The sequence below is a fragment of the Plectrocnemia conspersa genome, unplaced genomic scaffold, assembly GCF_051122295.1.
Source record: "Plectrocnemia conspersa isolate PC_06_02 unplaced genomic scaffold, ASM5112229v1 ptg000009l, whole genome shotgun sequence".
Taxonomy (NCBI): Eukaryota; Metazoa; Arthropoda; class Insecta; order Trichoptera; family Polycentropodidae; genus Plectrocnemia; species Plectrocnemia conspersa.
In genome coordinates this window covers 18,181,902-18,190,321 of record NW_028277173.1, presented here as the reverse complement: position 1 = coordinate 18,190,321, position 8,420 = coordinate 18,181,902, and the positions used below count along the sequence as shown (strand labels likewise).

Genomic DNA, 8,420 nt, shown 5'->3' with positions numbered 1-8,420 from the left:
CCTCAAAAATATTTTTTCTCATGAAAAACTTTATATGTGACATAAAATATATCGAACGTTCCGCTTCGCGTATCTCGGAACGCTTTCATGTTTTGCTTCGACGATGATCGATCCTTCGGGAATTGGTTTCTTATATGCGATATGGCAACATCATTACCACATTGTGCTCTAAGCCACTTATCAGAAGAAGAGTACAGAGAATATAAATACACATACGACGGAAAATAAATACATAGGTATGTGCGCCAATGATAACGGAATAAAGGAGTGTAAACAACAAATTTAACCATAAAGTTGTGTGTTTAGATACATACAAATATATGTATGTATATGTGTAAGGGATATTTGTAAAGTAAATATACAAATTCCAAAAAATATTGACTCATAATTCCAGTATGAAACATTTTTTAAAAAGTCATATCACAGTATAGTAAATTTTTTTTTCTATAGAAGTCTCACGTCTGACCATTTTCGACAATAAGTGCCTCGTCTTTTGGTGACAGTTTTATAAATAACGACGCTTATTTTCATTACAGGATTGTCATCAACATTTTATAAATTTCGGAAGTAGTTTATTATTGAACATTAAATAAACAATCGCTTATTTCACTGATTATTCTAAGATATTGTAAACTCTGGCACGTCACGCGGACTTTAGCTAAAACGACAGTGTTTCTAACCTAGTTGAAAATCACCCCCATTTTTGATTACCTTGGAAAGTGAAAAAAGCTTTTATTAATCCTTCGGCAGTACTCGAACATAATAGATAAATAGTTGAGGCTCATTAAATGAACCACCTATTCATTAAAAAATTAGATCACCCAATAAAGTTAATAAATCGGATGGTCTAAGACCGGTCGAAAGGCTTTTAGCTAAATTTTAAAAATTATAAATATTATGCTATTAAATCATAAGCCAGAGTGACAAAGCAGTGATATACAAAAACTAAGTTTAAATGTCTAAGATAAAACGGGGCTTCTTTCGATTAAATGTTTGTAATTGCACACAAAACGGCTGTTTTTAATCAAATATAGCGGTGAACAAAACATTGTTTCAAAAACACAATATTATGGTAATTAGCTGTTCTACCAAATGGGCCAAGAACAAAATCTTGTATGGAGAGACAATAGGTGTAAATACAGGAACATGGAAAACTAACGATCACTTCCTCAGTCACTTTCCAAGACTTTTACTGATATTCACAATTGAACATTTACATCAGAACTTAGAGTTCTTTAACATGTACGCACCAACTTCAAACCATCGAAGATCGCATAAATCTACGCTTCTCTCTTTACAACCCCTGATCTAGCTCGATAAACGGAATCCAGAGTTGAACCCGCTTTGATGATGCCTACGGACGCACCCACGGAAACACGGAGACGATTTTACTTTTGAAAAAAAATCAACTTTTTTTTTTTTTTTTTGATTTTATTTTTGAAAAAAAAACAACTTTGTTTTAAATAAAAAAATAAACACCTAAATGAAGGACAGGTCGTTGTTACTTTTTTTAAACAAACATTAACATATTATACGTAATCAATACTTATATTTAACATTTAAAAAAATGCCTATTGATATATTGAAAGATTTTTTTTTGTCTTTTTTGTCGCCCTGTATATGAAATTCAATTATATCAAACCTCAATTATATCCTTTATATTAAATGGTTTTGCATATAAAATGTTTTGTGTTGCGTTTGAACATATAATCGCCGATTTAACAATTTTATTCTTGACGGTTTGTCGTTTTGACATAAATCAAAAGGCGTCTCGTTAAATTTATTGCTAAGTTGCGCTTTAACGTCGTTAGCTAAGAATCGTTTTAAAATTACACTCAAAGCAATTATATTTATTATTAAATAATTATTTAATGGATTGTTGCCATTTAAGTCAAACGAAGTATACAATAACATCTAAACTATGTTTAAAAGCATCTACATAATACTACAGTATAAATCCATTGCTGACACATGTGCATTAGATTCAATTATTATAAAAAAATTAAAATATGATTTTCTGACAATATGTATATTGAAAACAACAACACGTTGCACACGAATCATAAATATTATGAAAATTACTAATTAAAACTATAATATAGAATATTCATATTTATACTATTTATTGAAACGGATAACTTTTAAATAGCAGTTGAAATTTATATTTTTTTAAAGCATAAAAATTAATAACGCTCTAGTTTTAAAAAACATATAAAACATAAAACCATTCCTTTTATAATTGGGTGTCGAGTATTTTTTGTGCTTTTATTTTATATTATTTTTAAAATTAATTACGGTTACGTGAATCCAAAAAATTACAAACGCTTTTCGCCTGGTAATTTCTTCATTACCGTCTGCCTGTCGCGTTTTTAACAGGTCGATTTGCAGATTATCAGCTTATCGTCATCGTCATTATCATCAGCGACTGGGGTAGGTGGCTACGTACCTAGGCCTTGTATTTATAAGGGGTAGGTAATCTACAGCGCTGAATGTCTTCCCAGGCACCGAGTCGCTCTTAGATAGGCGCGAAAGGGATGTGCGAACGCTTAGACGTTGTGCAAGAACGAGACCAAGAGCTGGATCGATCCAGCGAATATTCACAGATAAAGATGTGTACGACAGAGCCGCTTTTTTCAAATGCGGATATAACGAGAACGATGATGACGTTCGGGCTCTGATGATCCGTGACGATTATTCATAATTGTGATAATAATAAAGGGAGGGAACGATGAAAAAAATAAGGGATGGTGCGTTTGAAATATCAGGGCTTTGAGTAATGTAATGTAATAATTTTATGATCTTCATTAAAATTGGAATGCATGCGAAAAATATCATTTTCAAATCATTTGCGGAATGAAACCTGGGAGCTGAACATTTTCTGAACGCGGTCGAATTGATCCCGGGAATTTTTAGACTCATCTTGCTGTGCAGCAGATAATTTTTTAGAATTTTAATATGACAATAAAATAAATAGCAATTTCTAAATTTTATCTATTTTTATGCATTAGAGCATAATACTGTTATTTTTATTACACTTTATAGTAATATATTTTGAGGCAAATATAAAATAAACCGATTAAATATGATTTAAGATATAATAAGAGATTTACATACATTCATGTTGTTAAATTAAATTAAAATGTTACGCTGTTGTTAGGTGAGTTGAAGTTGATTTATTTTATGGTTTTAACCACTATCTTTATTTTTTAGGGTAGTTCATTATTTATTTCCACAACCTTGAATTATTTTTTTAAGTGCTCATTTTAAGATTTATTTTGTTCTTTACGTACAATTATTTCTAATTGTATGAATTTATTTTACTTACATTATTATGAACGTTGTGGACGTTGTGGACCAAACCCCAATGAAGTGGAAATTTTGTATAATAAAGACATGTATATATGTTAAATAATATATTGAAAATTTAGTGACAATATTAAATAGTAAAGTTTAAGTAAACTACGCGTTTTTTTATATTCAAATTGAAAATGCCACTATATTTTATTAAAAAATTGATATTTTTGCAATGGAAATTTATTCGGAAGCTTTGTTGAACTCGAATTCATATGCAAATTTTTCTGTACTGCACAAATGTATGATATTACATACCCTTTCATATATGTATATATGTATCTATGCTCTATATATATCATATGTAAAACATTATTGATAATTTATTTTATATTTATTGAAATTGTCGCTTTGCGTAATTTGGAAGATATTAATTAAATTCCTACCAGTAACGGGCAATAAAATCGCTTCGTATATGCAATAGGTATAATTTATTTGGATAACCGGTGGATATGTACGTGGGTGGCAATCAGGCGGCCATAGTTTAGGGGGAGTCGTTAATTGTGTCCCGATAGGAATTTCGATAGTAAAACGTGCGAACGAAAGTTTATTCGACCGTAAATATTTGGCGTTTTCCGCGAAACGCCGATACCATTCAGACGGACACTAAACTTTATTACCTTTATTATCCTGAGCCACAAAAGGCGAGAAGATATCAGACCATATGTAGGTTGAAAACAATCGCAGATCAGCGAGTTCATTTTATGGCGACACCAGACAGGATCGATGATACCGATATTATAGTATTCTCGTTTTGATTGTCAAGTAAATGTTTTTAATTTTTAATAATTGTTTTATAGTGTATAGGGTGTTGTGTTCTAAGCTGTGGTGAAACGACTTGTGGTGTGGGTATAATAAAGAATAGGCCCCGCAGCAGCTTCCAATAATGTAAGTACTGTAATAAACTTTGAAACTTCTTAATGAAACACGTGTCACGCGTTTAATAATTAATTGACAGCAATTTTAAGGTTGGTTGTGCATTATAAAAGTGCAATATAATTCAACTAGTGTAGGGAAAATATAGAATAAAAAATGATATTTTAAATCATTGGAGCAGTTTTCTTGGATTTCAAGAGAGCCTTCGAAACAATAGACAGAAAAATAATGTTAAAGAAATTGGAGAGTATAGGTATAAGTGATATAGTTTTAAGATGGTTTAATAATTACTTATATAAAAGAAAACAAAAAGTTAAAATAAATAATGTATATTCTGAAGAGAAATTAGTGTCTTATGGAGTACCACAAGGGTCTAAATTGGGACCATTGTTATTTGTTTTGTATATTAATGATATAGTTAATAACGTGAAAAAATGTAAAATTCATCTATTTGCGGATGACACATTAATGTATTGCATAGGTGATAACATTAAAGCAATTGTAAATAATTTAAATAATGAATTAAGTATATTAGAAATATGGTTAAAGAATAATGTACTTAAATTAAATGGGAATAAAACTAAATGTATGTTTATTAATTATAAAAATGTGTTAGATAATAGTACCAAAATAGTAATAAATAACTCTAGTATAGAAATAGTGGATAATATAAAATATTTAGGAGTAATTGTTGATACAAAATTAATTTTTAAAGAACATTGTAATTACATATTAAAAAAAAATAGTAGAAAAATAGGTTTATTATCTAGATTAAGAAATATATTAAGTATAAATACAAAAAAAATAATTTAAAATAATAGTATAATATTGCCCCATTTTAATTATTGTGCAACACTATTAAATATGTTAAATGAATTAGATAAACAAATGTTGCAAAAATTACAAAATAGGGCAATGAGAGTAATCTTAAATAAAAATAGATTAACTAATTGTAAAAGTATGATTGATAGATTAGAATGGTTGAATGTTCAAGAAATATTGAGTATGAATGTTTTAGTATTTATATATAAGTTAAAAAATAATATGTTACCAAAATATTTTAATAAGTATTTAATAAGAAATAAAGATGTACATAAATATAATACTAGAAATAAAGAAAATTTAAAGATAATTAAGTATAAGAAAACGAGTACGGCTAGGGGAATTATGTACGGAGGTTTTGATTTATATAATAGTCTTCCAAGAGAAATCCGAAACAGCAAAAATATAACGGGTTTCATAAATGGAATAAAAAAACACCTTCGTACATATAGAAATAAATTATAATATTAAGACTTTATTATTGTATATTTTATTTTTTTCTTTCTGTTATGTATTTTTTATATATTTTTATATATGTTTACTAAATTTGTTAGATGTAAAGATTAGCTATTAAGCTAAATAAATTAATAAAATAAATAAAATAAATAAATAAAGTATAAATAAATTTAATTTATACTAAAACGGAAATTTAGCCAAAAAGATTTTTTCACTCTTAAAAATATTAACTGCATTAATATTTTATTTTTTCGTAATGTCCCGTCTTAATCTACCATCCTTTTATCATTTTTTAATAAAAGTAGTAAGGATCAAAGGCAAGATATTATATCATATCCTAGTAATCTCAAAGAAATTGTGAATATTATATATAAACATTCATAACAAATTCTAAGAACAATTATAACAAAAAAAATTAAACAATTTAGTAAAAAAATATAAAGTTCTTATTTATAATCTAAAGTTTAAATTTAATTGTTAGATAAATACTTTCTGTGCTATGTATCATAATTTATAAAAAAATGCAAGCCAACGATTGACAACTACTGTTTTTTAATATTTAAATTAAATATCATTAAAACGGGCGTATACGATTTTTTTTAATACTTATAAGATATTGTCTATGAGCTGCATTAGCTCATTATTAAAAAAAATTTAAGGTATGAGATTCGTCTCTTAGATATAAATTACAAGATATTTAATTACATAAGTAATTTTTAAACAAGAAAATATTAATCTTATTATTATTAATATTAAAAACCATATTTAATTTCATTTAGTAAACCTGAATGGTATTAAAAAATAATTAATATAATATTTATTAAAAGTGATTTTTCAGGTCGTTTATATTCTTTATTGTATTGGTTTTACTTAGTAAATAATAAATAAAAATAAAGTTTACATATAATTAACTAATTAAAGTTTAATATTTTATAAATTTTTGTATTTTCTTATTGGCATATTAGTCCATGTAAAATATTAATACTCATGCATATTTTCTTTTGAACTTAATATGATGGATCGGCTTTTGCTTATTTTTAAAGCCTATCTTTTTGATAAAAGTATGTATTTATATATTAAACATAATGTATAAAAAGCATGCGTTTGAACCAAAAATAAAGATGAAAAACTCATATACAACATAGACTAAAGATACGCAGAGCCTCACAAGCCATTAAGGGAATGGTTTTAGGCTAATACCGCCCAAGAGTACTGTAAATCCAGCGCTTTGAAGAGCGATCGAAACCGAAAAAAGTAAGAAGGGCCGAAGGGGGTGTTTATCGCCCTTTGCCCATTAATATGGAAATGTTTTTGCGAAAACGTGATTAAAGTTGAAAACCTATTCAGGTGAAGATTCTCGTAAATTAATGTAAAGATCTAGTTTTGAAAACTTGCACGCTCAGAGTTTCCGGTAGAATTTTAATTATATCGCTTATTCAAATTCAAATATTTTTAACGAAAGAGAGCAGCAGTCCAGAGAAAATGTCTAGGTATGTATTATTTCGAGACGAGGAAACTTCCCGGCGAACGTCTACTTCTTGATGGTTTTTTACGAGCAAAGTTGTCCACGAACGGCGCAGAATATTCCGATGGAAACTCTGCCTGATGATGATTAGCTCTATTTTAAATTTTTAATTAATCGACCATAATTAATACGCTCTTTGCATTGCTCGTAAGTATAAAAGCCTTAGCATATTTTTACCTGCCACTAGAGAGTTTATTTGTTACGATAAAATTCTATAAATATATGTACATAATTCAGGAAAACTTAACAATCAAATTATGTCTGTTAAAATATCTTAGATTGCACTACATACATAGTTGACTTTACTTTAAATTTTATATTAAATTGATTCTCGGATAGGAAAAAACGATGTTCAAAGCCATTTGCTAAAATTATAACACGCTAACTAAAATTATGATTCGCTGACTGTAATATTATATGAATAAAAACCTTGCCCATCCCAATTTTATTTTATCAAAAATCTATTAAAATGTGCCTAAAATTGTTAAGGGTAGCATATAGAATTTAATATAGATTTTTGAGTACAGTTTAACAAAAAATACTAATGACTAGATTACAGCTTTGCTTTTTATACAAAAACAATAACATATCATTCATAATATTAACACTAACATTTTTTTAATACAAATGCAAAAATATCTAGTTTGATAAAAACAGTAGTAATGCAAATAGATGCTCGTTTGAAATTTTTGTTGAAATTTTACTTTTTGTATGCTACTCACAAAAAAAAACAAACGTATTCTTCAAAAATTATGATATGATCCTAGGTGCAGGATATTTTCCAATTTTCAGTTACAACTTGTGAAGGTGTAATAAAAACACTTAAATAAATTATTTTTTATATTGCATCCTGCAGGCTCGCAGGCAATGTATCAATGTTAACTGATAATATTGATAACAGATATATAGAAATGCAGTTGGTAAGAATTATTTTTAATTTAATTTTGCAAACGCTTATCAAAAGAAGTTTACGTAGTATACCGTATAAGTAATTATCCCAAAGATAAAAGGCAAAAAAAATGTTTTCAAATGTTCAATCATGATCATACTATGATCATGATTAAACGTAATGAGATCACATATGGTTAAAAGTTTAAATGCAACTATCTAAATGTAGAAAAAATATAATTTTCAGATATTCAGCTTATCTTTTAATTTAAATATATTTTTGAATAAAACATTTTTAAAGATTGGAAGTAGAGTCTCCAATTACTCGAACCATCAACTACTCGAGTATCGAATATTAAAATTTTAAAATACTCGAGTACTCGAGTACTTTCGAGTATTTACCAAATGTACCAAAATAGCTATTATTCAAATTCGTGCACATATAAATAAATAAATAAAATACTTAGTATGTTAATTTTTACAATTATTTTAACTTCACGAA

General features: G+C 27.5%; 1 protein-coding gene across 1 annotated transcript in view; it reads right to left on the bottom strand.

Moving 5' to 3' along the window:
• Positions 1 to 1,408: 1,408 nt before the first annotated feature.
• The window catches only part of l(2)k05819 (transmembrane protein 94-like protein l(2)k05819), a 605,947-nt gene continuing 598,935 nt past the window's right edge, over positions 1,409 to 8,420 (bottom strand). Inside the window, exon 25 of the transcript XR_015810879.1 lies at positions 1,409 to 1,571. The gene's annotated coding sequence lies outside the window, so the exon portion shown is untranslated. The remainder of the gene's footprint in view (positions 1,572 to 8,420) is intronic.